Source organism: Pinus tabuliformis, chromosome X, assembly GCF_031772625.1.
Source record: "Pinus tabuliformis cultivar Carrire ecotype Pingquan chromosome X, CPIR1, whole genome shotgun sequence".
Classification (NCBI taxonomy): Eukaryota; Viridiplantae; Streptophyta; class Pinopsida; order Pinales; family Pinaceae; genus Pinus; species Pinus tabuliformis.
This window is the reverse complement of record NC_142308.1, coordinates 1,279,666,036-1,279,689,020: the sequence shown is the minus strand read 5'-3', so window position 1 is coordinate 1,279,689,020 and position 22,985 is coordinate 1,279,666,036. Positions and strand designations below refer to the sequence as shown.

Below are 22,985 nucleotides of genomic sequence, written 5' to 3'. Positions count from 1 at the left end.
TCTTTCACTCATTCCTTCATTGAAGATAACTTTAGGCCATCTACCTTCTCCCATTTGTTCAATTTTTTTGTAGATACCTTATGAGACTCACTATAGCAATTGCTTCGATGGAAGTTGCTCCTCTTTCACTCAGCATTACCTCATAAGAAACTGAACTTTTTGTTTTAAACTTGCTCATGATCAGGCATTTTTGGATTTTCTCAACGTACTTCCATTTGAGACAAGGATATTGCTAGCCCACACTTCACACCCATATAATATCACTGGACAAAGTAGGAGCCCAAAAATCACTTTAATTGTTTTCCAATCCCATAACTCTGCCTCTCTACATTTGTTTTGGAAAGCATATAGTGCTTTCCACCCTCCTAAATTTCTCTTCTTTTTGCAATGCTCCCAATTAAGCTTGTTGTTGAAATCAATCTCGAGGTACTTGTATTCATTTACTTCTTCAAGAATGTTTCCTTCAAAGAAGAACGTATGTTGCTCTGCTTCTTTTTATTTGAGAAAATCATTATTTTGCTCTTGCTGATATTGACTTGTATCCCTACTTTTTTACAAAAATGATTGAGGGCATATAGGTGCATCTGCAATCCCTCCGCTGATTTAACAATCAATACAAGGTCATCAACATATAAAAGAAGCTTTATCATAAACTCCCCCAACCGAACACCATCCCCACCTTGTAGATTTAGCCACTCTTCCAATTTGTCAATATATAAAACAAAAAGAGTAGGGGATAAAGGGTAGCCTTGCTTGACTCCAATGTCACTTCTAAAGCTTTCTGAAATGCTTGCTGAAGTTCTAATTTTGACTTTAACCTCTTCATAGAGCTTATGGACAACAACTCTATAATGCAAAGGAATTTCAAATTCTTCCATTCTACTCCACAACTTATCTCTAGGGACGTGTCAAATGCCTTTTTAAAGTCAACAAAGTAGAAAAATACTTTTTCTTTTCCCTCCCAAACCTTTTCAATAATGCGTCTCAACGTGATACCAGGATCTACTGTAGAATGCTTTGGCCTAAAACCTGCTTGCCCTTTTGCTCTCTTTTCTTTGACTTCCGCCCACTTACTGATTATATTTTTTGCCATGTCATTGAAGAGTTTTGCAAACAAAGGATTGATCATAATGGTTCTATAGTTGGAAGGATTATTAATATCTCCACTTTTAAAAAGGGGTATTACTAGACTAGTTGTCCAATCTCTTGGGAATTCTTGTCGAATGACGTTGTAGAATATTTCCATGATGTGCAGTGCAAGAATGTTCATTCCCCACTTTAGATATTCTGCTTGAAGTTCAACCAAGTCCTTTGCCTTTCCTATTTTCAACTTTTAATTCCCGTCTCTACTTCCTGTAATGTGAAAAGCTTTGTAGTTGTGTTGATCCTGGGAGGAGGCTCCTCCTCTGATTTTTTCTCATAAAGTTGTCTTTCATAATCAAACCATTGATTGGCTATAATATTATTTTCATTTTTCTTCTTCCTTTGTTGAAGTTCCTGCCAAAAATGCTTTGGGTTATTCTTGCCTAGATATATTAACTCTTCTCGCCTTGTTTGCATGAATTCATTCTTTTTCCTTTTTTAAATCTGCTTATATAACTTTACATTCTTCTCCTCACTGCCTGCCTTTTTCAAGGTTTTACTTGCCATTTTGCATTCCTCATCAAACCAAGCATTTACAAGAAAACAATTTGATTAATATTTCCTATTTTTTGCTTTTTTGCACTTCTCAATTGCACCCTGAATTATATTTGTTAACTCAAGACTATTGAGACTTTGGGAACCTCTCTTCCCATTTTGAATTGATCTCTCCAACATTGCTTTGAAGAGAGTGCAATTTTCTTGTGTTAGAAGAATTTTTCCCTTTGATATCGATTGCCAAGAACATTGGTTTTTCCTTCTATGTTGTCTTTCTTCTAACCAAGATAGCTTTATATAAATTGGATTATGGTATTATTTTAAGTCCCACATACGCTCTCTAATCTTAACTTCATATATCCTTTCTATCAAGCTTTGTGAACAAATAATGTAGTCAACAACACTTATCCCATTGTATGTGTTGCAAGTGAACTTCCGAGACCTTTTCCATTTATCTAGACCATTGCAAATAACTAAGTTGAAAGCACCACACATCGTGAGAAACTCCTCTCCAAAATGATTGCTAACTTTGTCATCTTCTGAACATCTCAACCATTGGGGATTCTCCCCTTCAATGAGCCAGATACGATTGTGATCCTCTTTGCAACAAAACATACTCGCTTGTTGATTTGTTGTTCTAGAATTGAAATCTCCCACTAAAAGAACTTCTCCCTGCTAAGAATATACAACAATATCCTGCTTTAAAGTTGCATATGGGTCTTTGCTATCTAGCCCCTTATTTTTGTAAGTTTTTGAGACTTGAGGTGCAAAATAACATAAATCAATTCTTATTTGGTTCTCATTCTCTGTTATTTTGAACCATAAATATTGTTTATTTGAATCTTCTTTCACAAACTCTATGTGACGACCTTCTTTTTCTTTCACTAAAACCAGTATTCCCCCATACCCTTTGCCATTTTCTGCTGCCTCGTTCCAAAATGTTAATTTCAAAGAACCATCAAACATAGGAGTTTTACAACCAATGTGTTCATGAGTTTGTATGAGACAAATTATGTCTCTACCTTCTGCAATAGGCCCTATCCCAGGTCCCCTCCTCCAAGGGTAACCTCTACAGTTCCAACAAAATAAACTTATGTAGACTTGGGTAGGATTAGATTGCTACATGGCTTGGCACACAAGACTCAACTTTGATTTTTCACCCATTTTCATCCATGTTGATCCTGTCGATATCCTCCCTATTATAGAATTAATTATTTTTTCTTTACTGCCAAATTGTTGCCTTGCTTTGTCATGACGCCCAAACCTTGCAATAACTGCTTTACCATTGTACAACCATGTTCTTTTCCCTTTGTTTTTTGCTTCTCTAGTTTTCTCCACTTCTTCTCTTCTCTCATCTTGTTGTTTGCTATTAGATCTTCATCTAAGAAGAAGTGTAAGCCTTTCAAGAGTTTCTTTTTTCTTAAGAGATAGTGTTTGTCTTGCACACTTTCTATGATGACTTTTATGGGTCGATGTCTCTCTTCACATATTTTTCCCACCATTCTTGCTTGACAAACTTTCCCTCTCCAATGTAATTTCTCTTTCAAAAAATTTGTTGTCAAATTGAGAGTGTTTTCCTTCTGTCCATAATCTCTTATTCCCCTTATAATAAAGTTTGTTTCCCTATCTTTTCTATCTCTGTGTTCCCTTTCTTGTGCTCTACAAACACTTACATCTTCTTTTTCCTCCATCCTTATGTAACCATTAATGTCCTTAGCTCTGGTTTTGATTTCTTTTGGAATGTTTGCCCTCTTGATATCTTTTTCCCTTTTTCCGGAAATGACTACCTCCTGAGATATTTGTGTATCCACCTGCGCTAATTTAAATATTATCACTTCCTTGTTTGCTGCCATTGATTCTTTCATGGTTTTCCATGTTGTCTTTATGTTTTCCCATTCTTGTTTCCATGTCTCTAACACCTCTTGTAGAAGTGTTACTTGCTCTTTTAGAATCCTTTTACCTTTCATTAAAAAATCAATTTGCAATTGTAATCTCTGAAATTTTGTGATCCCTTTCCTGTTCTTTGGCTTCCAAAATTTCCAGCCTTGGCATGGCCTTCATCAGTTCCTGGACATAGAGATCTGACAACCAAGTAAGCGGTGTAGATGTGGGACTGTAAATGGTTGACTCTTCTTTATTTTTGCTGCTCTTATTTGATTTATTTTTATGGGGTTGTTTTCTTCTTCTTTGTTCACATTTAAAGCGAGCAAGTCTCTACTCTAAAATGCCCCGATATTGTTTTGCATTTACCCAAATCCACTTCCCTGTTTTGTTTGTTGAAACAATTTTGACTTGGCCTACGTGATTTGTTTCCACAGAGTCTGAGATTTCCTTGCCAATGTTTTCATTGTTTCCATTGTTTTCCATTTTGGAATGAAAATTTAAGTGAAAGTTTGCTGGAATAAGGGGCACTGATACTGAAATTTAACTTGAATGTACAATGTTTTGAAGCTGGGACTTTAAATCTTGTGCGAGCATAAATATAACCTAAAATGATTCACAAATGTGTGCGCATAACATGGAAATAAATTGAATAAACAGAAGATCATTTGAACTTACTGGTCCAAGAGAAAATGCCAAAAAGAAGGAGAGTGAAAAAAATGCCAGAACTCCCTTTCAAACAGTCACAAAGGCTCTGAACTGTTAGCCTCGGTGTATGGAGCTTGCGGGGAGAGTATCAGTGCCAGTTTTACCGCAATGAGGTCATTGTAAGGCTCTAGAATAAGCACCGAGAAATATAAACCGAACTTACTCTGTCCATGAGAAGGTTGGAAAATAAAAATGCTTTCCCCGTGAGAGATTGGAAAAGAAAAACTTGTCTACTCTATGCATGAGATGGGAGGAGATCAGTATAATAAGATCATCAACGGACAACCTTCTCGAGGAAATTAGGGGAACATGTGAAATTGCAGGATATTTTTCTTGATCCTATCTGCTCATGGAGTATGTCCTCTCAAAGTGTTGCGGTGGTGTGCAATTTTACTTCATATTTTCGAAGCGTATTTGGGATTGTTCATAAAAACGTGTGGCCGATAGAAGTGAATGGAATGGATGATGGGTACAAAATGCTCAACTTTCCTGCCTTCGCTCTTGTGATCTTTCTCACCATATGCATTTGTCATAGGTCACCTGAATTTGTCATGTTCGTTTGTCTCTTCGTTTGAGCTGAATAATGGAACTTATTAATTTCTTGCAGCACAAAAGAAATCTCGATACTGAAACGTCCCATCCTCTTTTTCAAATTTATTAGAGCTCAATACTGAACATAGTTGTGACGTTCCCTCCTCTTTTTCACATTTATCATCGTTGTTGGGTTCGCTAACGGGGATGCCAAAAATCTCACAAAGCCTGCAAATGTTTCACACCAAGGTGGATTTTCCCCCTTTGGATTTAGAGGCATATTCAATGGAGTTTTCATTGTTTATTTAAGATATATTGGCTATGATTCTGTCTCAAATTTGGCCGAGGAAATAAAAAATCCTTCAAAGAGCCTTCCAATTGGAGTCTCGGGATATGTTGTCGTTGTTTCTTTTCTCTATTTCCTTGCATTTGTTGCTCTCTTCTTTCTTACACCCTACGATAAGGCATGTGGCTAATTTGACTCACTTAAGAAATTTAAATGTTTTCTTTCTTTAAAAGATCATCGCTAGTACCAGAAACTTTTGGTTTTGGAAAAAGATATGGACAAATCTCAAGTGGTGTTGGGAAAAGATTACAGATTAATGCATCGACTGCCTTCACAGGAGAGACATCCTAAGGTGGATGACCAACATTTTGGTGTTCGGGGCCGGAAGAGAAAGATCTTCGATTCAAAAGTTACATCGAAGCTCACGGAGAAGGCTGGAAGACCACTGTCGCAAGGGAAGCAGGTTTGACACCACTCCTTTGTCGAGAACAAATTTATATTTGACATTATGGAAAAAATTTAGGTTTTTTTTAGTTTAATAGAATTTTATTATGAGATAAAATTGTGTGTTTATGTGTATTAATTAGAAAGAAATTAGTTGGTTTATGTGGAGATTAATTTTTATTTAGTTTAAATTTTCAAAAATTGAAAATAGAATAAAAATGTTTTAAATAAATAAAAACAATGATTTTTTTATTGATTATGTTTTTAAATTTAGGTTTTTTTAGTTTAATAGAATTTTATTATGAGATAAAATTGTGTGTTTATGTGTATTAATTAGAAAGAAATTAGTTGGTTTATGTGGAGATTAATTTTTATTTAGTTTAAATTTTCAAAAATTGAAAATAGAATAAAAATGTTTTAAATAAATAAAAACAATGATTTTTTTTATTGATTATGTTTTTAGATAATTTAAAAATAAAACGTTTATGAAATATTTTCATAATGGGTAAAAGCACTCGTCAAATTTAACCCTTGGATACTTAATGTTTAATTTATTAATCATCATTTTCTAACATCCATAATTAAGCAACACAATTTTACTATGTTGTATTCATTATATTATGATAAAATTTCATGATTACGTCATTTCAACTTCCTTGTGCTTTCAAGATAAACACATAGTCTCTGTATATGTGGCCACTTAATACACACAAGTGAGGAAGTAACTTTAAGCAATGATTTTTTTATAGCTGCCAAAGTAGGTGACAAGAGGGTTGGAAATTTGGATTTCTTTTTACATGTCATACAATATTTCCCCTTCAAGAGTGATGTTCTCATAATAAATTAACCCTTCACCAATAAAAGTTTGATTAAAAAATTACTCTTCAATAACATAATTATGTTAAAAATTTTCATGTATTTATTACAAGGAAAAAACCGAAATGGCCATAACATATAAATGAGTTGTTAAATCTTGAATTTTGGTTTGAAATTGCATTGAACACTCACAATAAAATATTTAGAACCTGAAATCAAATTCAAACTTAGTTGATCCGGACATGCCATATTATTCGTATATTGAGATATGACTAAAAAGATTTTATCAAACATATAAAATGACCAACATAGTAAAAGTATTGAATGTCATCAATAAAAACTCAAAAGTAGATTAATCAATATGGTTTATGTTATGCTTTACATAATCTAATATATATTATTAGATTTAAAAATAAATATTTGAGATAAGACTAAAAATATTTTATCAAACATATAAGATCACCAACATAGTAAAACTATTGAATGTTATCAATAAAAACTCAAAAGTAGATTAATCAATATGGTTTATGTTATGATTTACATAATCTAATATATATTATTGGATCTAAAGATAAAGTATACATTTTACCGTATTTATTTTATCATGTTTTAGATCATGGGATATACACTAATATTAACAAGACTGAGTGCATAGTATTTGAACTTTTTAAAAATTAAAAGAATAAACTTATAATAAATGAACATTGTGGATCTCTTAACATCATTTTATAGGATTATGTTATGATTTACTCCATTGTTACATTTTTAGAGAGAAAACACTTATAATTATTAAATGTAGTAAAAGCTTGCTTTGATCAAATCTTTCTATTTATCACCAAAATTTAGTAAAATTGATATATATAATACCCATGCCCCCCCCCCCTCTCTCTCTATATATACAACAAAACCAACGTGTATAAAAGTAACATTAAATAAAATCATAATAAACTCACTCTAAAAGAGCTCCAAAGAGTATCTACCTAGTTTATTTTAAGACAAAAGAATTTTGTTGAAAAATGAAAAATAATTTTCACCTCAGTGTATTATTTAGAGACTATACCCTTTAATCTAACTAGTAGACATATGGACTAAAAGTTAAATATATTTAAATTATAATACTTTGACAACTAAAATTGTGGAGATTTCAAAAAAAGTGTTGAACATTTGAAACATGGTTATTTTTCTTATTTAAATAATATAATCAGTTCTAGGTAAAATACTTGATGATTATTCGTTGGATATCTTTAAATTATCATTTAAAAACAATAATTTAAGTTCCACGCAAATTCAAAGATAATTTATGATATTATCTAATATAAGGTTTGATACAAAATATAAATATATGACACCTTGAAAAGGCACAAGAACATACCACCAATGTCCAACTTTCAAATCCATCCAATAAGATAAAGGCATTTGGAAACAAATTATTAATTGATACATATGCATACTATTCTAAATGATGGTTTACTAAAAAATCTGGTTACATCAAACTAATGTCACAACTTACAAGTTTCTAAATTCCATTGCTCCAATACTAATAAAAGCAATGAAATGCTTGAAGTTGCATGAAATCTATGCATTAAATCCAAATAAAGAGGGGAATTGGATATGTGTGCAAAAGAATCTCCTCATATTTAAATGCATCTTAAGAAGCATAAAGGGAGATAAGCTATGCCATATTAGCCAAATGATCCAATCTAAATGCATCACATCTTTAACTACATTTTCTAAAAGGTTGGTAAGATGTGCACATTTTTCAACCTTAATGGAATTTTTCATGTGCCATCGACCTATAACAATGACACATGATTTTTTTTTAAATGATATCTTCAATTTCTTCTTACGACAACCATCACCCATGTTGCATGTATTCCACATTCCATCAATATACAAAGAATATTAAAATTCCATATCAAAATTTTAATATAGTAGATGACAACAAAAGTATATATATATATATATATATATATATAATTCTCACAGGTCAAAAAGTCTTCTTTCCTTTGCAGCTTGCCAAATCTCATAAACTTGTTCTCATTTCACCTATTTTGTGTTAGGACCTATTAATGATATAAACATCAATGCATCAAGTGAGTTAATTGATAGTCTTGTTATCCTTATATTTTTTATCATATTTTGCTTAGAGAACCATTATACACATGCGACGGGGTTCATTGATATGACAAGCAATGATTGCCATAATTTTAGCATATTTGGATACCTAGGGTGCCAATCTTTTGTTTGAGAAAATATTTTCCATGCATCTTTCATTGGGAATCTTTCTCCATTATAGTTCTATTTTAGAAGTTGTAATATCAAATGTTGGTACATTTTAACCTTCATTACATGTTTTATGCTGCAAATGCGAAAAAAAATATTTCAAGCCAATGTCTTACATTATTTTCTCTGACATATAATGACAAGGATTAAACAACCTTGATGCATTAAAAAGATGAAGATCTAGAAATCGTGAATTTAAACTCTCAATCAATGCTTGGACATAATTTACTGTAAGTTGTATGCAACTCTAAATGGAGCCATAAATGCAAGCTGCCATTGGTTGTGACAATTGTTCATCGTGGATTGGAATATACAAAATATCATGTGTATGGGTATTCCCGTCTTTGTCAATGTTTTCAGGGAAACCATCTTTAGAGTCTTTCAAAAATTTAGTAAGATGTACAACACCTTCTGCAAAAGATCTTATGTGCAGAAATATCTTTTAAGAGTATTTAATGCATGTTTAATAGCTATTCCAAGCGATGTGACATCCACATTATCTTCTTGAATTTTTTTGTTTATATTATTAAACTCCAAAATATCAACAAGCATATTGAAACAAAATTGAACTGAAAAAATCCTTGCCTTATGATACCATGAATTCTTTCTTTCTCTCTTACACAAGCTCAAAATAGTAGGCATCAATGTAACTAGTATTTCAACCACTTGATCCCTAGAGAGCCATCGAATCCCATGGATTTGAGTAACATGCAATGATTTTAATTACATTATATCTAATAAAAATGAGTTCATTATTCCTCTTTGTCTAATTTTCAACCCATAAGTATACCTTGTTTGCTATTTTCTCAACATATAAAAACTATAGTATCTTTTTTGAAGCATCTGATGCTGTAAGTGCTTCACGATGTGCAATGCAATGAGTACCAATAAGATTTGGTAGATCATCATTTAGCAATGTGACAAATAAATTTTCACATCCAACAATAGATGAATCACCATTAGTCAAAATTGATATTAGTTTCTCATTTTTCAACTGCCTTGTTTCCTTTAAATTAATTGTGGTATCATATATAGTCTTTCCTTTTCCATCAGGAACAATAATCATTTCATAAATTGTGACAATGAAGGGCCAAAACCTTTTAAGTCTAGATATGTATAATGCACAACAATATGTTGTTCTAAACCATTGCTTATACTTTCATCTAACATTATATAGAATAATGGACTTTCTAACATTTTTCTAGCTTACACCTATTCAAGGTAATTTGATATAGAGTGAATAAATTCAGTGGATGTTTTTCTATTTATGTAGGAAAAATACTCCACTCGAGAAGGCATATTAGGTGTCTGTAAATGCATTTGAAGATGATAAAGATCTTCATAAGTAGAAATTGAAATATCCTTTTGTGCAATAAAATATTCTAACTTCATGGTGGTTATGACCCTTTACTTACTAGCCTCACTTATAGCCACTATGTGTTCTGTAATGGGCTTTGCTAACCTTTCAGTTTCATACAAATTTATGTGAGTTGATGTTTTATGAATAATATATTTTGCATGGGCTTTCGTAGCGTCATATTGAATGGTATTACATCCATATCCAATACTCCACGAGCGTTGAGATTTGTATTTTTCACAAATGTTTCACTTCATACGAGACTTGCCATCTTCAACTTTGATACTATAAACCCAACGATATTTTATCATCCACTCTTCTCGAAATTCACGTTTTTAGAAGTCCTTCCTCCTCGAGCTACTAGTTCCACCATCTTGTCCTTCCTTTTCATGGCCAAGAATTTATCAATCAACAACAAACTCTTAATTTATATCTTCATTACCATCATCATTCAAATCAGGTGTATATGGAATATATTTAGCATTAGAAGTCTTTGATGTTTTAGAATATCCATAAAATTTGTCTATAGTTGGTTGAACCTTCATTTTTGAAGGCATTTCTATTTAAATAATTTCCCAACTTGCAAAACAATTACAATAAATTAACAATTTAAAAAACTCACAAAAAAAACAACTTAACATAGTTAGCATAAAAGGTATTATCTATAAATAGAAAAAAATACTAAGAAAATGTCAATTTAGATTTAAGAAATAAATCATAGCTCTCCATAAATACAAAAACTAATTTAACCTTTCATTGAACTCTAAAATAATACTTTGAAGTTTAAATTGTCTTGAAGTTTTCAACAACAAATAAAAAATATAATTATAAAATTGCATTATCTAAGTTTAAACTATAATTAAATCACAATAATGGAATAAAGAGTGGAGGATTGATAACACATTCCACCTTGAATTGTATATGAATGACGAATGATTTTTTTTATCTATTTGTAATAATATAATTTTATTAGTCACTCAAATTACATTTTGGTAATATATGATGATATTATCCCTTCAATAAATATGATCAAAATGTTAATTGAATAATTGCGTTGTAAGACGTTCCCTTTGAGAATAACTCCCTCCCATTCCACCTATACCATTGTAGGACATTTATTTTGTTGCTAGACGATTGAAATATTGTCTTCCATCGGATTAAGACCGGTATTGTCAGTTACAATTTGGTATAGCGATATGCCACCGCTACCTAGAGGATAAAGTCTTGGCACAAAGGCTCTTGAGGCTATGAGCCTCTTCCTTGTTGGCGTTGTTATGCTGGAAAACCTTTGAATTATTCAGATCCATTTCATTTCCCTAGAGCATGTGGAAAACCTCGCGTGATTCCAATGTTCGACAGGTAGAAATCGCTAGGACGCATGCCCCAATTATTGTTTCCGCTATTGAATACACGAGAGACTGCAGTGAGCTATCGACCGATACAAGAGAGAACCTAACCACCAATCACAAGGAAACTCATTTCAGGAGGGGCCAATTACCACTAGTTGATGCAGTGGATGCACTCGATGTTGGGACTCAATATAAGGGGTGATGCTTGTACTCAGTGGTGATGGATATGCTCTAATTTCTGTTGAACCTGTAACTGAAATAGTAGGTGTCCTCTATATGAGGAGTTGGGTAAGCCTGCATTTTGATTTTGTCAATTCAACTTGGTATTGTGCCTTTCTCAAGGTTAAGTTAAAAAATTGATTTGCAGGAGTTATGTTATAATAACCCAAAACTATTCTTTTAGTAAAATTTTGAACAACCTCGAGGATTTACAACATATAATTCATGCAGAAAAGCAACCTACCCCTTCCTCCTCCGGTGTTCATGCCTATTCAAGGTGTTGGGTAAGCCTACATTTAGGTTTTTCCCATTCAAATTCTTACCTTACGATTTGATACTTGCTAGCATGTTCTTAAAATAACTTGTTTATATTCACCTACTTGATATGTGGTATTATGTGTTTAAAGTAACTTCAAAAAATAATCATCAACAAAAATAATCATGTGCATTTTATTGTAGAAAAATCAATTTACGTACCATCTACACAGAAAATTCCTCGACAAAAAAATGACCATACACATCTTTCCTCTATTATGCTCTTAACCTGCAAAACGATACCAGAATACAGAATATGTGAAGAAAGATACCCAGAACATAGAATAGTGAGAAACAACAGCAAGTGTTTTATTATTCAGAAAGCAATGTTCACTTGCCTCTTCGAGGGGGAAACCTCCAATAGAGTAGAGCTCGATTACAAAATAAGACATGATGCTCTTTGCAGGGAGTCTCTATCCTTTATATATGACTCATACATGCAATACCATGGATCAATACCATGGTTCTTATCAATACCATCTATCTAATACCATGGCCCATTTGCAACTAACTGTGGTCCCGTCATTAAATGCGGGTTAACCACTTACAATTATTAATATGGGATTTATTGACTCTTTACTTAACTATAACTATGACTCGATCCTACTACATAAATAAGGGGGTTAGGGTGGGACCCTAACATGCCCTCCCCCTTAAGAATAGCCTTGTCCTCAAGGCTGAAGATGCGGAAACTGCTGAAGAATAGTGGTTGGTTCCCAGGTTGCATCTTCCGGAGAGGTGTCTTTCCACTTGACGAGGACTTCCTTGATCATGTGGCCACACAGGTGCCGTTCTTGTGTGTCGAGGACCTGTTCAGGTTGGAGCCAGATTGACCCTTCTTCATCCAATTCAAGTAGACTGGTTTGAATTCTTTAATTGTTCCCAATCACTTTCTTGAGGCATGAGACATGAAAAACTGGATGGATTTTTGCAGTGGGTGGCAAAGCTAGCTTGTAGGCCACTTCTCCAATGCGTTGAAGTACTTGATACGGTCCGTAGAATTTTGGAGATAGTTTCTGACAACCCTTGTCTTTGAGTGATGTTTGCTTATATGGTTGCAGCCTCAAAAATACCTGATCCCCTTCTTGAAATTGGCGCTCTGAGCGATGCTGATCTACCTATTGCTTCATGCGGTTTTGAGCTTGATGAAGATTCTCTCTAAGATGGGCGAGCATGGTTGTGCGGTTTTGTAGGAGTTGATCCACTGCTTGTACCTTTGAGCACCCCTTGATATAAGAAGTAGGGGAAGGAGGGAGTTGACCATAAACTGCTTCATAGGGAGTCACTTTGGTGGTGGCATGATAGTTGGTGTTATACCACCATTCAGCTAGAGGTAACCACTGTACCCAAAGATGTTGCTTTTCTGAAGTGAAACACCTAAGGTAGGTTTCCATACATTTGTTGACTGCTTCAGTTTGACCATCCGTTTGTGGATGATAGGAAGTACTGAGTTTTAGTTGGGTACCTTGTAGCCTGAAGAGTTCCTACCAAAAATTACTGGTGAAGATCGGGTCACGATCAGACACAATAGAAGTGGGCATGCCATGCAATTTGAAGATCTGATCCATGAAAGATTGAGCGACCAAAGTCGGTGTAAAAGCGTGAGGTAGGGAGTAAAAATGAGCATACTTAGAAAGTCGGTCCACAACCACCATGATGACTGAATTTTTTCCTGACTTTGGAAGACCTGTAATGAAATCCATAGAAACCTCCGTCCATATTGATGCCGAATGGGCAATGGTTGTAATGTGCCTGGTGCTTTGACTGTCTCCCCTTTGTGGCGCTGACAGACATCGCATTCCGCTACAAAAGTAAGGATGTCCTTTTTCATGCCTATCCAAAAAAATGATCTTCTAGTGCGAGCATACGTCTTCTGAAAGCCTGAATGTCCTGCAGTGGGGGATGAGTGCAATTCCGCCAAAATGCGGCTTTTGAGGGTGGATGTTGGTGATATTACGACTCTGTCCTTGTAGCGAAGAATCTCATCCTGCCACGAGTAGCCCTTGGTGGAATTTGGATCCGCCTGCAATTGAGTAATGAGTTGGGAGAGCCAGGGATGTGAAAACCATTCCCTACGAGCCTCTTCAATCCATTCTGGAATGGGAAGGGAAATTGCGAGCAGGGTACTTTCCTCCTCAAATTGGCGAGATAATGCATCTGCTACAATATTTTCACGCCCTTTCTTGTAAATGATTTCATAATCATATCCCAGTATTTTGGCGAGCCATTTATTTTGTTGTGGGGAGGATAGGCGTTGCTCCAAAAAATTTTAAGACTGTGATGGTCTGTGCAGATTTGGAAACGTCGCCCCAATAAGTAAGGTTGCCAAGTATCTACTGCATGTAAGATGGCCATCATTTCCTTCTCATAGGTAGATTGTCCCAGATTCTTCCCACTTAGTTGTTGGCTTGTGAAGGCCAAGGGTCGACCTTCCTGCATTAAGACCGCCCCAATACCCATACCTGAAGCATCACATTCAATGACAAAAGATTTGGTGAAGTCGGGTAGTGCTAAGACTGGAGTGGAACACATGGCATTTTTGAGAGCTGTAAATGCCTGTTTTGCTTCATCATTCCAGAAGAATGAATTTTTCTTGAGGAGTTGAGTGAGGGGCTTCGCAATGCGACCATAATTGCGGACAAATTTGCAATAGTAGCCTGTGAGACCCAAAAATCCTCTCAGGCTCTTCAAGGTCTTAGGTTGAGGCCAATCCTGCATTGCCTGGATCTTTTTGGGGTCCACATTGACACCTTCACGCCCTACAATGTGGCCCAAATACTCAACTTCTTCCATGCCAAAAGAACACTTGGACATCTTAACAAATAATTTATGCTTGCGGAGTAGTTGCAAGAGTAGATATACATGATGAAGATGTGTAGCCCAAGTGCAATTGTAGATGAGGATGTCATCGAAGAAAACAAGGACAAATTTCCTGAGATATGGTTTGAGAAGGTGGTTCATAAGGCTCTGAAAAGTAGATGGGGCATTACAAAGACCGAATGGCATGACTAGGAACTCATAATGGCCTTCATGAGTTCTGAAAGCAGTCTTTGGAATGTCGACTTCCTTCATGCGAATTTGGTGGTAGCCTGAGCAAAGATCCAGCTTAGTGAAGAATTGAGCCCCATTGAGTTCATCCAGCAAATCATCAACAACCGGGATGGGAAATTTATCTTTGACTGTCAACTTATTGAGGGCTTTGAAGTTTGGACACATACGCCATTCCCCATCTTTCTTGAGCACCATGACCACCGGTGATGAATAAGGACTAATGCTGGGACGAATGACGCCTGCTCCCAAAAGTTCCTTGATTATGTTTTCTATTTCATTCTTTTGGGTGAATGGATATCTGTATGGGTGCACATTTGGTGGTTGGGCCCCTGGGACCAAGGTGATGCTATGATCATGTTCCCCTCTCGAGGGTGGAAGCTCATGAGGCTTGTCAAAGACTGGCATATGGTTATTTAAAATCTGTTGCATCTCAGGATGAATCGGCAGAGAATTGGGTTCGACGGCTTGGATGGCATAAAATTGAGCTACTACTCCATGATGGCCCTTTTTTAACAATTTTTCCATCCTATGTGAGCTGATGATAGAGGGAGCTCCTGCCTGTAGTCCGCGGAGGGTATGTGTAGAGTTGTTCTGCTTAAAGCTCATATATAACTCTTGGAAATCCATTGTGATGGGCCCAAGTGTGCGAAACCATTCAGCACCGAGGACAATGTCGCACCCTCCCATGTGTATGGCAAACATGTGGGTCTTCAACTGATAATCCCCCATTTGAAGTTTGACATTTTCACAGTGGCCTTCACATTTCATTGTTCCCCCATCCGCAATTTGGACTTGGAAGTTAGAAACTGCTCGTACAAAACAATGCACTGCTTCCGCGACTCTTTGATGGATAAAATTATGTGTACTTCCACTATCAATCAAGACTACTACTGGGCGATGCTTAATAAAACCTCTGATTTTGAGAGTTTGAGGTGAAGAAATCCCTGCCAAAGCATGCAGCGAAATAACTAGTTTGTCAAGGACATTGTCCTTCTGGTTGTCCTCTTCTGCCTCCTCAGGTTCCTCAAGTGGTGGGGCTTCCTCCGATGAGCTGTAATCAGTGGCATCAATTTGAAAGAATTTGGGCTCCTTGCATTTATGACCTGGGGAGTATTTTTCATCACACTAGTAACATAATCCCTGCTTGCTTCTTTCTGCCATTTCTGCAGGTGACAACTTTTGAACCATAAGTGTTTGAGTCGTGCTGTGAGCCTGTGGGGGGCGACCCTTGGCGGTGAAATTTGGGCGAGTGGACTAGGCCGCTAAAACATGTTCCACGTTATGAGCTACGTTGCAAGCCTCCGACCATGTGGGAGGGTGGTGCAGTCGGACGTGGGCTTGTATGGCCTCTTTAAGACCGCTGATAAAACATTCCATGTAGAACGCATCTTGGAGACCCCTAGTGCGGAAAGCTAAGGCTTCAAAGGCTGTAATATATTCATCCACTGTGCCAGTCTGTCGGAGCTTAGTGAGACGACCCAAAAAAGCGGAGTCATGGTCAAAGCGCTCTATAAGAGCTTTTTTGAAGGCGTCCCAAGTCAAAAAACTTCCATTGCAACGTTGATGCCATTGCCACCATTGCCATCTTTCATTGTCCAAGTACATGCTCCCCACCATAAGCTGAGTCTCATTATCTAAGATGTAATTCAGATTGAAATACTGCTCCATTTGTGCTACCCATGCTATTAGGTGAGAACCATCAAATTTATGCATATCTAGCTTGGGAGGTCGGGGATGGGATTGTTGGTGGGTGCCCCAGAGGTGAAGAGAGTGGCTAGACTCACCCTCACTGTGTTCATTGCCAATATACGCCTCCGCACGGGCTTCCGCCTTGCCCTTAGAGAGTTCGTTAGTTAGTGATGTCAGCTGATCTTGGAGTTCTTTCTAGGATTGTTCAAGTTTGTCGATTTTCTCATTGGCCATAGCTTGAGCTCTAGTTTCTACAATGCACGGATCTGATGTACTTGAAATTTAGGACCGCCCGATTTTTTTTTTTGGCACTAACAATTGAATGGTACCACCTTGCTCAGCTCGCCGTCCTAATTCTTATGGGCTAGATCACCAATAAGCGCCCCGGGGGGTCAGACTGTTTTTTTTTTTTTTTTGGAAAACTCCGAACACTGCAGTAGCCGAATGCACAAAATGTCAATGCTGCCAAAAGCCCTGCAAAAATCATGCCCTGGTATAGGAACCCCACAGAACTACTCAGATCTGGTGGATCTGAGAGATCTGAATGGCTGATCGGATAGCTCTGAGCAGCGGAACAGATTGCTGCTGCGAATCTGATGGATCTAATAGATCTGAATGGCTGTTCGGTTAACTCGGAACTGCGGGACTGATGTCTGCTGCTGCTGCAAACCCCACTTGCCAGATCTAATCTGGCAGAGATTATGCGTGAGCCAGAGATAGAAAAGGGAACTATGGTCTTGAGGAGTGTCAGGTGCTATAGATCACAATATACATAAGGGTCTGACAGTAGTACTCGGCCTAATGTTTCAGGGCTCTAACTAAGGAGGATCAACCGTACCCTTAGCCGTACAACCCGACTACCCTATCGTACGGGCGAGTAATCTCTTCGAGTGCTGTTATCGGTATACTATAGCAGCAAAACGACCGACGGTTTATCTATGGCGAGGTTGCAAAGGGGCTAGGGGGCTTCCGATATACCCAGAGGGTACTTGGAAGACAGTCCGTGCACGGTTCTGTCTAATGCGCTACTACTCGAAGGGGTACCCACAGGGGTTACAAGGGAGTCCAACAAGCATGACCACCTCTTGTATTTCCTGCGTGCATGCCTCCCCAAATCTGTAGGTTTATGCATTAACCAATAGACCCTGTGGTTTAAAGACGCCGGAACACGTCTCTAGCCAAAAAAAAATTTTGCTAAGAAATGGAGATCCCACCGGCCCTAGAAAGTGCTCTGATACCACTTGTTATGCTCTTAACCTGCAAAACGATACCAGAATACAGAATATGCGAAGAAAGATACCCAGAACATAGAATAGTGAGAAACAACAAGAAGTATTTTATTATTCAGAAAGCAATGTTCACTTGCCTCTTCGAGGGGCCAACCTCCAATAGAGCAGAGCTCGATTACAAAATAAGACACGATGCTCCTCGCAGGCAGTCTCTATCCTTTATATATGACTCATACATGCAATACCATGGATCAATACCATGGTTCTTATTAATACCATCTATCTAATACCATGGCCCATTTGCAACTAACTGTGGTCCCGTCATTAAATGCGGGTTAACCAGTTACAATTATTAATATGGGATTTATTGAATCTTTACTTAACTATAACTATGACTCGATCCTACTACATAAATAATGGGGTTAGGGTGGGACCCTAACATCCTCAACAAAAAAAATCATTTTCTACTATACACAACTCAATTTACAATATGCACATGGGAATGAACCACCAAGTTCTTCAATTTACAGTATCCACATGGGAATGAGAATGAGAATCTTTGTAATGAGAATGTCAAGAAAGGAATTTATATGTTCACACTATGAACTTTTGTATATAGACTACCTTTAACATAAGAATGAATGAAAGTAAAGATTCTCCAAGAATTGATTTTTCATTATTTTTTTTGAATGATTGACCAACTACGTTTCTATGTTTTGCAGTATGCGCATGGGAATGAGAATGGGAATCTTCGTAATGAGAATGTCAAGAAATGCATTTATATGTTCACCCTATGAAGTTTTTTATATAGACTACCTTTAACACATGAATGAATGAAAGTAAAGATTCTCCGAGAATTGAATTTTCATTGTTTTCTTCAATGATTGACCCACTACATTTATCTTTTTAACAGAGGCTCACCAAACATTGAAATGGATGAGCACACATTCCTCATCAACCGAGATAGGGTAGTGGATTTCTTGACATATCTAGATAAGGTATGCTCAGAGTTAATGCATATTCAACAAAATATGAGCTACAACTCTTAACTGCCAAGAGAGTTTGCTGCTAGCACTAGGGCCTATCCTTTGCACCAACATGATGAATTAAAAAAGATTGAAATCCTAACCATGTTGTGTTTAGTGCGTCCTGATGATCGTTTAACCATGCCTAGTTCATGAGGGTGCTAATATCATTTATACAAGAACTAAAATAATTCATTGAATCTTCTCAATTGCATGGATATACATGAGGGGATCATCTAGGTTCATTTTATATAGCTTTCAAGAATTCAATATAATTTCACTAATTTCAAAGATAAATTGTGTAACAACCCCAGGTTAAAATCTCATGTAATAAAGTTAATAAAGGAAAAATAATACCAGGGTCATGGGGGACATATTCCAAGCTGAATGTTGGGCAAAGTATCCTAGTGGGCATCACATTATGTTTATTGTGGCTAAGGGGAAATTAGAAAAGGAAACGATAAGGGTTTGAAAAGATAAAAAGACATTATTGACATTTTTATTTATGAAAATAAAGTAAAGTAGGAGAAAAGGGAGGTGAAAGGTCACAGGTTGCATGTGAGGAAGAAATTGAAGGAAAATAAAGGAAAAATTAAGAAATTAGAGGCATCAATAATAAAAATACATCAGAGCATCAGTCTCGGAGTTTTGTTTTGGATTAGTCTTAAAGAGGAGAAGAGTACTAAAAGGAGAAAGCAAGAAAGGAAACCAAAAGGAAGGATAAGGAAAGAAACGAAAACTAGGATTAAGCAAAGAAAGGTTGGATCAAATGGCTTCATCAAGAATACTTGCAGGTAACATGTTGCATGTATTATTTCCTAGCTAGTGTTGGTATGCATGGTATATGAAACATGTATTTGGTTCATTTGTTGTCATTGGCATGGGTTTTTCCTGCTTTGACGGTGGTTTCAGCCTTGCCTTGCCAATTCCGGATAGCCATGGTGTGATGTGATTCATTCTTGGTTGAGATTTGGATGTCATAAGGTTTTGGATTTCGATGAGGTGGTCTCAGGAAAATCCCAAGGGTTAGGGATGGAGATGGTTTTCTCCAAGAAGGCCTTGACAAGTGGGTGGAGACAAGAAAATTCCTCAAGGGATGGTGAAGGAATGTTGAGGTCCAAGCTCGGTTTGATTTTGTGATCTCAACATTGGTTTAGGGCAGATCACGGTAGGGTGAGGGTGGAGGTGGTTTAACCTCTGGATTACATGTTTTTTTTTATGTATTGGTTTATCCCATGAGATCCTGCATTCATGTTTGGAATATGGCACGAGGGGTATTGAATGAAAGAAAGATTTGGTTCAGCCCAACCTATGGTCGGGTGGTACGTGGAAGTCCCTGACTTGGTTGGTTTTGCATATGTTCAATAAGAGTTAAGTTTCTCTTATAATTCATGAGTAATTATACTTATTATTATGTGGCTTTAATGGATTTTCTATCCTTGTTATTTCTTGGGTTATATGTTGGTTATAAGCACGGTTTTATGACAAATTTTAGTTATGGATCTTAACATGTTTTCACTTTTAAATGAATGGTTATTGAATGAATGACCTAATAGATGTTATTGCAGCTATTATGAGAGGAAATCAGTGCTTCTTGGTAAACCTCAGATACGTTTTAGATCTCTATGTTCAGATATGCATTCATGACTTGTAGATTTCATATTCACCATGTCTTTGATGGAATGAGTGTCATGATTAGATCGAGTTAGGTCAATTCCTTGCGGAAGTTTTGTGTTAAATTCATTGTTTATGCTTCATTCATCATTCTGGAAAGTTTCATTAAGCTATGGGAAAAGGTCTAGCTTCTACCCCTGAAAAAGCGGCTTAGATCTCATAGTCGTTGGCACAGAATTGGGTGAAAAAGATTGCAGTCGCTCCCTTGCAGGCTCATGCATGTGAATGTAGGGTTACAGTCGAATTCAAACAATATTATTCTAGAGTCTAGGATTCTAGATCAGTAAAAAGGGAAAGTTAACTCAGAGTTTGGGCACCTGGAAGGGTGGTTTAGCTCTTGGGGGTCCTGTAGCACCCAAGGGAAGTCATTAAGGCCTTGGTTTGTCCACTCCATTTCCTTAAGGTGATTTAGGAGGTTGATTCATGTCACAGTATCCCTTCATTCATGTTTACTCCAATAGGCTGGTGAAAGTGGGCAAATGTGGGAGGTGGCGTTACAAAATGGTATCATAGCATGGTTCAAACACTTGGATGGGATGGGTTAGATACATGTTGTTAGGAATGAATTGTCATGGTTATAGTTTCCATGCATGATGTCACTGTATGTAGTTGGTATTATCATGCATAATGTTGATATATTGATACGATTATGATTTTACATGTATCGTGCTGATTTAGACTAATTTTTCAAATGAGATAAGCCTCCTATGAATGTCATTGAGGTATGATTTTGATTATGGTATCTATTTGGTTTATCTAACATGAAATGCTTGCATGAAGAAGAGAATCAAATATGACAAGAAAAATGGTGGATTAAAGTCCATGTGACTCTCCCTATAGATAATTTGGATAGAAAGGAGATGAGTACTCTCCTGATATAGTAGATACAATGAGGATTTTGAGGGTAGAGATCAAAAGTTGCAAGGCAGAAAATGATAGGTTGATTGAGGCTTAGGAAAGATTTGCAAAGGCTTAAGAAAAATAGGCAGAGGTCAATGCAGTCATCCTTCAAATATTTTCAGACTTACAGAGAGAAGGGCAGTTGAGGATTAGTCAAGAGAGGAAAGAGAAGACTAATGGAGCATATGGTAGTAGGTCTCGGTCAAGATATAGGTCAGATAGAGGGGACACAGTCAAAGGTGGAATATCATTGGATACACCTAATAGGAGGACTCGTATGTATGGGTTTCACTTGAGTTCCTCGTACAAGAGACATCATCACCATCATCAACGCCATCATCCTTAGAGGAGGAGTGAGTACTTTCCTGAGGAGTTCACGAAAGTCAAGCCTCCTATATTCAATGGAGAGATTAAGAAGTCAAGAGTTGTAGAGACATGATTGCTTGGGATGAAGAAATTCTTGAGATTGCATAAATATTTAGAGAATATGAAATTCAAAATAGCTACCTTCAGCTTTAAAGGAAAAAAATACATTTGGTGGGAATATGTGAAGAATGTCAAGGGAATTTGGGAAGAAGAGTTGGTTTGGGATGAGTTCGAGAGACTCTTTAAGAAGTATCTATCTAAGAGATATTACGATGACAAAGCTAAGGAGTTTTATGAGTTGCAGATGGGCTCTATGACAAATTATGAGTACACTAACAAATTTCTGGAGTTGTTGAGGTAAGTTCCTTACCTCAAGGATGAGAAATCAAAGATTTAACAGTTCATTAGTAGGTTGCGAGCAACATATAGTGACTAGATTGAGTTTGATGAGCCTTGGTCGTTGGAGAAAGCCATTAGGAAGCTGAAGCATTATTATGAGCAATCAAAGTGTAACGTTGAGCCTAAGTATGATGTGAAGGGAAATGAGAAAGTTAAAGGGAAGTGGCCACCGAAGTGGGGAAGACCTCAGGATGTAGGTGAGAAAGAAAAAGTTTCTCCTTACAAGAAGTTCAATAAAGTTGAGAAGGGACATTGGTCACAGCCTCGAGAGAAAAATAATAGAGGTGATGGTAGCAGACCGTTGCAATATTAGATATGTGGTAAATATCATCACAAGAATGGTTTTACATTGTACCAGGGTGGTAAGCCTCAGATCTACATTGCTCACGAGGTGCATATGGTTCGGGATGTGGGCCATAACATTCCTCAGATTTATGCAGTTGTGGAAAACAAGAAGGCATATCACCAATCATCCATTATTGAGATGGAAAGTAATATTTGTGGTCGAGTTGTTTCCATTTTGATTGACCCTAGATCAAATTATAGTTATGATAATCTTGACATGGTGGATAAGTGTGGTTTGAGAAAAAAAAGTGCATGTAAAGTCTTGGTTAGTGTAGTTGGCTACAGGTATTAAGAATATAGTTCATCATTGGGTAAGAGCTTGTGCATTTGAGTTGAATGGTATGCCTACATCTGCATATTTAAATGTGCTTCCATTAGGGTCATATAGTATGATTTTGGGCATGGATTGGTTGTACCTCCACATAACCAAAGTAGATTGTTATGAAAAGGCTATTGAGTGCCTCGATGATAATGGTGAAA

The 22,985-nt window shown here is 36.6% G+C and overlaps 1 pseudogene; it reads left to right on the top strand.

The window, feature by feature from the left end:
• The first annotated feature begins 5,318 nt into the window (after positions 1-5,318).
• Positions 5,319-22,985, top strand: part of LOC149144711 (phosphoenolpyruvate carboxykinase (ATP)-like) — a 36,189-nt pseudogene continuing 18,522 nt past the window's right edge.